Source organism: Physeter macrocephalus, chromosome 2 (genome assembly GCF_002837175.3).
Source record: "Physeter macrocephalus isolate SW-GA chromosome 2, ASM283717v5, whole genome shotgun sequence".
NCBI classification, from domain to species: Eukaryota; Metazoa; Chordata; class Mammalia; order Artiodactyla; family Physeteridae; genus Physeter; species Physeter macrocephalus.
In genome coordinates this window covers 40,415,981-40,421,980 of record NC_041215.1, presented here as the reverse complement: position 1 = coordinate 40,421,980, position 6,000 = coordinate 40,415,981, and positions in this window count along the sequence as shown.

Sequence of the window (6,000 nt, the reverse complement as noted above, 5' to 3'; positions counted from 1 at the left end):
CGAGGTCCAGAGAGGGGAGGTGACTTGTCCAAGGTCACACAGCCTTGCAGCCATGGGACTGGGATAAAGGGTGTGGACTTGTGAGGCACACCCGGTTTGAGGCCTGGTCTGCCTCTCAACCTCGCTGACCTACCTGTGAATAGGAAATCACACCTCCCTCTTGGACTGTGCGACATGAGACATGCTGAGAAGCCACTGTAAACTGCTCGGCCTGGGACGTGGCGAGGTGCGGCAGGGGGACGGGGTGGACCCCAGTCTCAGCTGAGAGGCTCCTTGTGGCCTCAGGCGCCCTCCTGCGGCCTCCTGAGTCTGGGCCTCGTCTCCTACCTGGGTGAGGTGTGGGCGGGCAGGCGCGGCTGAGCAGCAGAGGGTAGGAAGCTGGCCCCCGGCCGGCCGGCCGGCCCTGGCCATCATGCTGTGGGGCTGTGCAGCCCCCGGGCCCTCCTCGCTTCCTGCGGTTTCCGGCCCTAACTGTCCCGCTGGATGTGCCACCTGCGAGGGCTGTGGAAGGAGGTCGCCACCCCATCCTTCTGGGGCTTTCCCAGCGGGGACCCGGCCTCCATGGGAACCTGCAGCTTTCCCAGCCCTGGGGGCCACGCTCACCTCATTGCCGCTTTAACCTTGTTCCTGTCTACCCAGCTTCTTCTTGGCTGTTGTAAAAAATTAAAACTCGACAGAATAATGGATTCCAGGGAGGGAATCGTTCCCCAGCCCCTGTCCCACAGATGTGCATTTTCATGTTTGAGTGGTCTTGCTGCTGGAGGAGGGGCTACGGGCTGGGGGGCGGGGCTGACTTTACTGATGGTAGTTTTCCTTTCCTTCCAAAGCAGGGGTCCCCTGGCTCGGGGGTCCCTTATCCCCCACCGGCCACCCCACATTCCTCAGCCCTCTGACCCCTTAGCCTTGCCCTGCTCTCTGGAGTGGACGCAGGGAAGAGATGGGCTGTCCATAAAAAAAGAAAAAAAGCACAGTATAAAAGAAGTGCTGCTCACGAAAAGAATCACGGAGTGGGGGAGGGGCAGAGTGACAGTGGATGTGGGGCAGGGCAACCCAGTCGCTGGAGGGGGGCGGGGCAACCCAGCCACTGGAGGGGGGTGCGGCAACCCAGTCGCTGGAAGGGGTGGGGCAACCCAGCCGCTGGAGGGGGGTGGGGCAACCCAGCCGCTGGAGGGGGGTGGGGCAACCCAGTTGCTGGAGGGGGCGGGGCAGGGGCGGAGGTGCAGCTCCACCCCTCTCCCCGCAGCCCGGGCAAATGAGGCCTGGGGCGCCTGGTCCACGCTGGGGGCCACCAGGAAAGCTCTGGCTGCCCTAGGCCAAGAGCAGTTCAAGGCCGAGCTCCGTTGGGCTTGACCTCGGGCTCTTTGCCTTGGTCCTCTGTGCCCAGGGGCCTCATGGAGAAAGTGAGGAGAGCAGCGGCGTGGGCTGCGCGGGCGGGAGAGAGCAGAGGCCAGTGCCTGCGGCGCACCCAGCTCCTGCGGAGGAACTTTACCGCCCCTTCTGGGTTCTCCCGGCTGGCCTAGGAATTAACTAGACGCAGGCAGATTCGCAGGGGAAGTCGACTGTAATTAGGTATGTACAGGGGCTCCCTAAGAAGATGGGCCCAGCACAAGTCACGCAGGTGAGGCTTACGCGCCATCCAGGAGGAGAACGGGTGGGGTTGGCCTTCAAAGGGGACGAAGGCAATTTACAGGACGATGAAAGAAGCATATGAGCAAATGTTTGATAAACAGATGTTTGCTGGGCTGTGCAGGGACATTGGGACACGGAGGTGCTCTGTGATCGCACAGGCCTTGCTAATTTCCCCCGTCGACCACCCCTCACTCATGTTATTATATGATGGTTTTCTGCAGTGATAGTTCTTCTTCCCGGAGCAGGCCCTCCATCTAAATTCTCTAGGCGGTTAGTTAGGGGGAGGGTCGAAGTCTTTGGGCCTTTATTGTTTTTAGCTCAAAATAATGTGCAAGCCAAAGAGACACATTTTGGGGTGGCAAAGTTCGCTCCCCTACACAGCCAGCATCACTTCTTTCCTCATCCCTCCTCCTAGCTCAAGTTTTTGTGTCCCCGCGTTCTCTGTGTCTGTCCGTCTGTCCACCTAGCCTCCCAGAGCTAGGCTCCGTGGGTCTCATGCATCTGCAGCTCAGGAGCACGGCTGGCCTGGGAGAGAGGAGGACTGTTTGCATGCTGTTAGAGGGGGCTGGCTTCCTGGGAGACCATGGCTACTGTTTCATGTTGGAGAGAGCTCAGCACAGAATCCAGACACTCGGAGCTCATTTTAGCTCACCCTCGAGGGCTTTGCCGCTGTCACCCTGCAGGACTTTTGCTCTGGTTCCCTGGAGGTCAGCACTGGATCTTGGTGGTGGTTACTGCGGAACCACAGAGCGTGTGTGTCCCGTGGGAAGGGGATAGGATGAGCTAGTACATGGTGGGTTGAGCCACAACGATGAAGACTTATTACTTAATGGCAAGACAGACTTGCTCTCATTTCTGGGGGACAACTCTTGGTAAGCTATGATGGCAGAAGGATAAGTGCAGCTGATTCAAGAATTCAAAACAGCAAAAGGTATCATTGTTTTCTAATGTGCATCCCAAGTGGATTCTCCTCTTTTGGAAGGGGAAAGCTCCTCCACCTAATTACAGGGCTTCTGCAGAGCAATTGCTGGGATGTCGTCTGGTTAGTTCCTGCTGCCTTGCTAGGTCCGTAGAGACCACATAGGAAGGTGGTAACAGCAAGAGAGAAGCTCTTGATAAAACAGTCTTTTTCAGTGACAGTAACTAAACTGAACACCAAAGGCAAGATTTTGAACACGTTTAGGAATAAGTAAGCACCAGGGACTTTTGTTGGTAGCTGCCAGCGACAGGCTGCAAGGAAGGGGAGGCTTGGGGCTGTTTCCCAGGCTTTGGAGGAGGATTCCAAGTGAGAACTCAGGAGTCGGAACCTTTTCCCGGGGAGGGATAAGTCACTCCATGCTACTTGTGTGAACTAAAGTTCTCTGGTCCTCCCCTAAATACTTCCCCTGGCCTAAGACTTCAGGTTTTAGTTTTGGACGATGCAAATGCCCAGGAAGGAATGGGTACCCACAGAGCCGTCTTTTTTTTTTTTTTTTCTTTTTGGCCATGCCATGCGGCATGCAGGATCTTAGCTCCCCGACCGGGGATCGAACCCGTGTCTCCTGCCTTGGAAGCGCAGTCTTAACCACTGGACCGCCAGGGAAGTCCTGCACTGAGCTGTCTTTAGTCATTTATTCCTGTGTGTGAATGAGCCCGTGAGACCCGTTCCTGAGAACGGGAAGCGCAGGGCACTGAGGGCTGGGGAAACACCGAGTAGAAAGGGGACTGGATCACTGGAGATGCACCCCATCTAGTCTTGCTGTTTACAGTAGATTCTTCCCGCCGTCAGTAGGTAAGAATGGCTTTTTTCCGTCTATAGATCGGTGGCCCCCCTCTTTTTTCTAATCGAGGCGGTCACCCAGTATCAAATGCCCACAGGGATGTCGGAGCTTGTCAGACTCTTTCTAATAATACCATCTAAGGCTGTTCTGGCTGACGTTCTAGAAAACTGGCCAGCCCTCTGCGCCACGCCCTCCCCCATTCCGCCTGGCTTTTGAGCACCCATCTCCCTGGAGTCGGGGCACCTCTGGGGGTCCCGACGTCCAGCCTTGCCTCTGCTTCCTCCAGGATTTGGCAGGAGGACCTTCTGTTTAGTCTTCAGTGCTTTTGCTCCCCTCCTTCTGCAAATCTCCCCGGACCTCCTGAGGGCAGACTTCCCTTCCAGCCTCTGGCCCTGAGGACCCCACTTTGCTTGGACCCCCGGAGCAGCCTTCTAAACTCCACGCCCACACCTGCCCCTTCCAGCTCGACCTCCACACGATAGCGAGAGTGGTCTTTCTAAAACCTAAATCAAAGCCTGTCAGCCTGCAGACTTGAACCTCCTAAGTGGCTTCCTGTCACACTTGGAACACATTCCAATCTCCTCACCCTAACCTGGGAGCCCCCGCAGATCCAGATCCGACCTCCCTCTGCACACCCTGGGGTCTCACCCGCCTGCGCCGCCCACGGTGCTGCGTCCACGCCTCCTGTCCGCTGGCTAGAGGACGGAGCTTTTCTCTGCGGCTTCTTCCTGCGCCCAGAAGGTTCTCTCCTTCCCCTCACTCCCAGCCTTTCCTGACACTGATTCCTTTGCGTCCTTCAGGTCCTAGCTTAAATGTCACCTCCTGAGAAAGACTTTTTTTTTTAAATTTTAAATTGGGGCATAGTTGCTTTACAATGCTGTGTTAGTTTCTGCTGTACAGTGACGTGAATCCGCTGTGTGTATGCACGTCTCCCCTCCGTCTGGGACCTCCCCCCACCGCCCGCCCAGCCCACCCATCTAGGCCGTCGCAGAGCACCGAGCTGAGCACCCTGCGCTGTACCGCAGGTGCCCACTAGCTGTCTGTTTTACACATGGTAGTGTGTATATGAAGACAGACCTTTTTCTGACCACCCGGTCTGAGGTCATTGGGAGTTCTCAGGTTGCTTGTCCGTCTACTGGTTCTCTCGTCTGAGCTGTCCACCACTGCATCCCCAGCTTGGTACACGTTAGGGCCTGGCGTCAGTCAGAGGAGGCGAAGCTTTGCAACCGGAACAAACAACTCCCGAATCTGAGTGCCTTCAAAGCACAAACGTTTATGTCTCAGCCGCGGTCAGTGTCCATCTCAGGTTGGCGGGGGCGGGGGTGAGAGAAGCTGTGCTCACTGCAGGTGCCGGGGCTGACGGCGCGGCCACCCTCCCCACATTCCCAGCGGCCGTGCCACCAAGAAGGGTCTCACACTGACAGTCTCCTGCCCCCAAATGACTACGCGTCCCCTCCGCTTCCAGGTCACTGGGTAGGACTGGTCACATCGCCTCACTCAAGCACAGGGAGCTGGGAAGTTCAGGCCCCGCCGGTGCCCTGGAAAGAGAAGGGGAAGCACTTGTCAGCGCTCTAGACTCAGTTGATAGTTTTGAAAGAGGGAGCATCTAGAATGCTTTTTCTACAGCTGCAGTGGGTGCGAGTGACCTTACAGGGGCCTGCTGGGGATCTTGTATCCCTGCTGTTCAGGCCCTTGGCTCTGCAGGCAGTCAGTGTTCCCTTAGGAGAAGCTCAGCAGACAGGGGTGTCCCGAGACCAGACAGGAGCAGTCCCAGAGGCTCTGTGGCCGGTCACCTCTCAGGGCTCAGTCCCCCACGGGACATGTTCCTGGGCTGTGACCTCTGTGAGACAGCCCTTCCAAAAGGGTCCTGCAGATCCTCTCTGAATCCACCACGCTCAGCTGGGGCCTGGCGTGTCTAGGAGCCGAATAGATGATGTTCCTACTGGCCGAGTCCTGGAAGCTAAAGGAGGTAGGGAGGCGGGGGGTGGCGATGGGGGGAAGAGAGCAAGGACAGCATTTCTCAGAAAGCCCACTGCGTCCATCCTGCATGGCATTCTGTTGCTAATCACAGAATGGCACTTATGCACCCAGGAAAGGTAAAGAAACCGCCTGTGGCCGCTGTGGACCCTAGGGGTGTGGGGACAGGAAACGCTGGTCGTCTCCACAACCCTGATCCTGTCCCCTAAACTGCCCATGTCAGCTGGCCGGGCTGCGGGGAGCCGCTCCACTGTCTCAACATGCATTTGGTCAGATGACATCAACACAGCGGGTCATTCCCACCGGGCTGCACACAGCACTGGCTGCACAACAGCGGTGCGCACACCCCAGACACCACGGGCCTCGGGACGAAATGCTGTCCCCTAGGTGGTTACTATGGGCTTGAGTGCACATCTTGGCCTCTGGCGGCAATCACAGTTGGAGCTAACATTTGTTAAGCGCTCATCAAGTTCCTAGCACTGTACCTACCGAGAGCGCTACAGGTAATTGCATTTAAATCTTCACACCTGCATGGCACAGGTGCTGCTCCTATGGGATGGCTGGGGAAACTGAGGCCCGCAGAGGCTAAGCAACTTCCTAACCACCTTCCTAATCACTGCTAGTTCTGTGAATC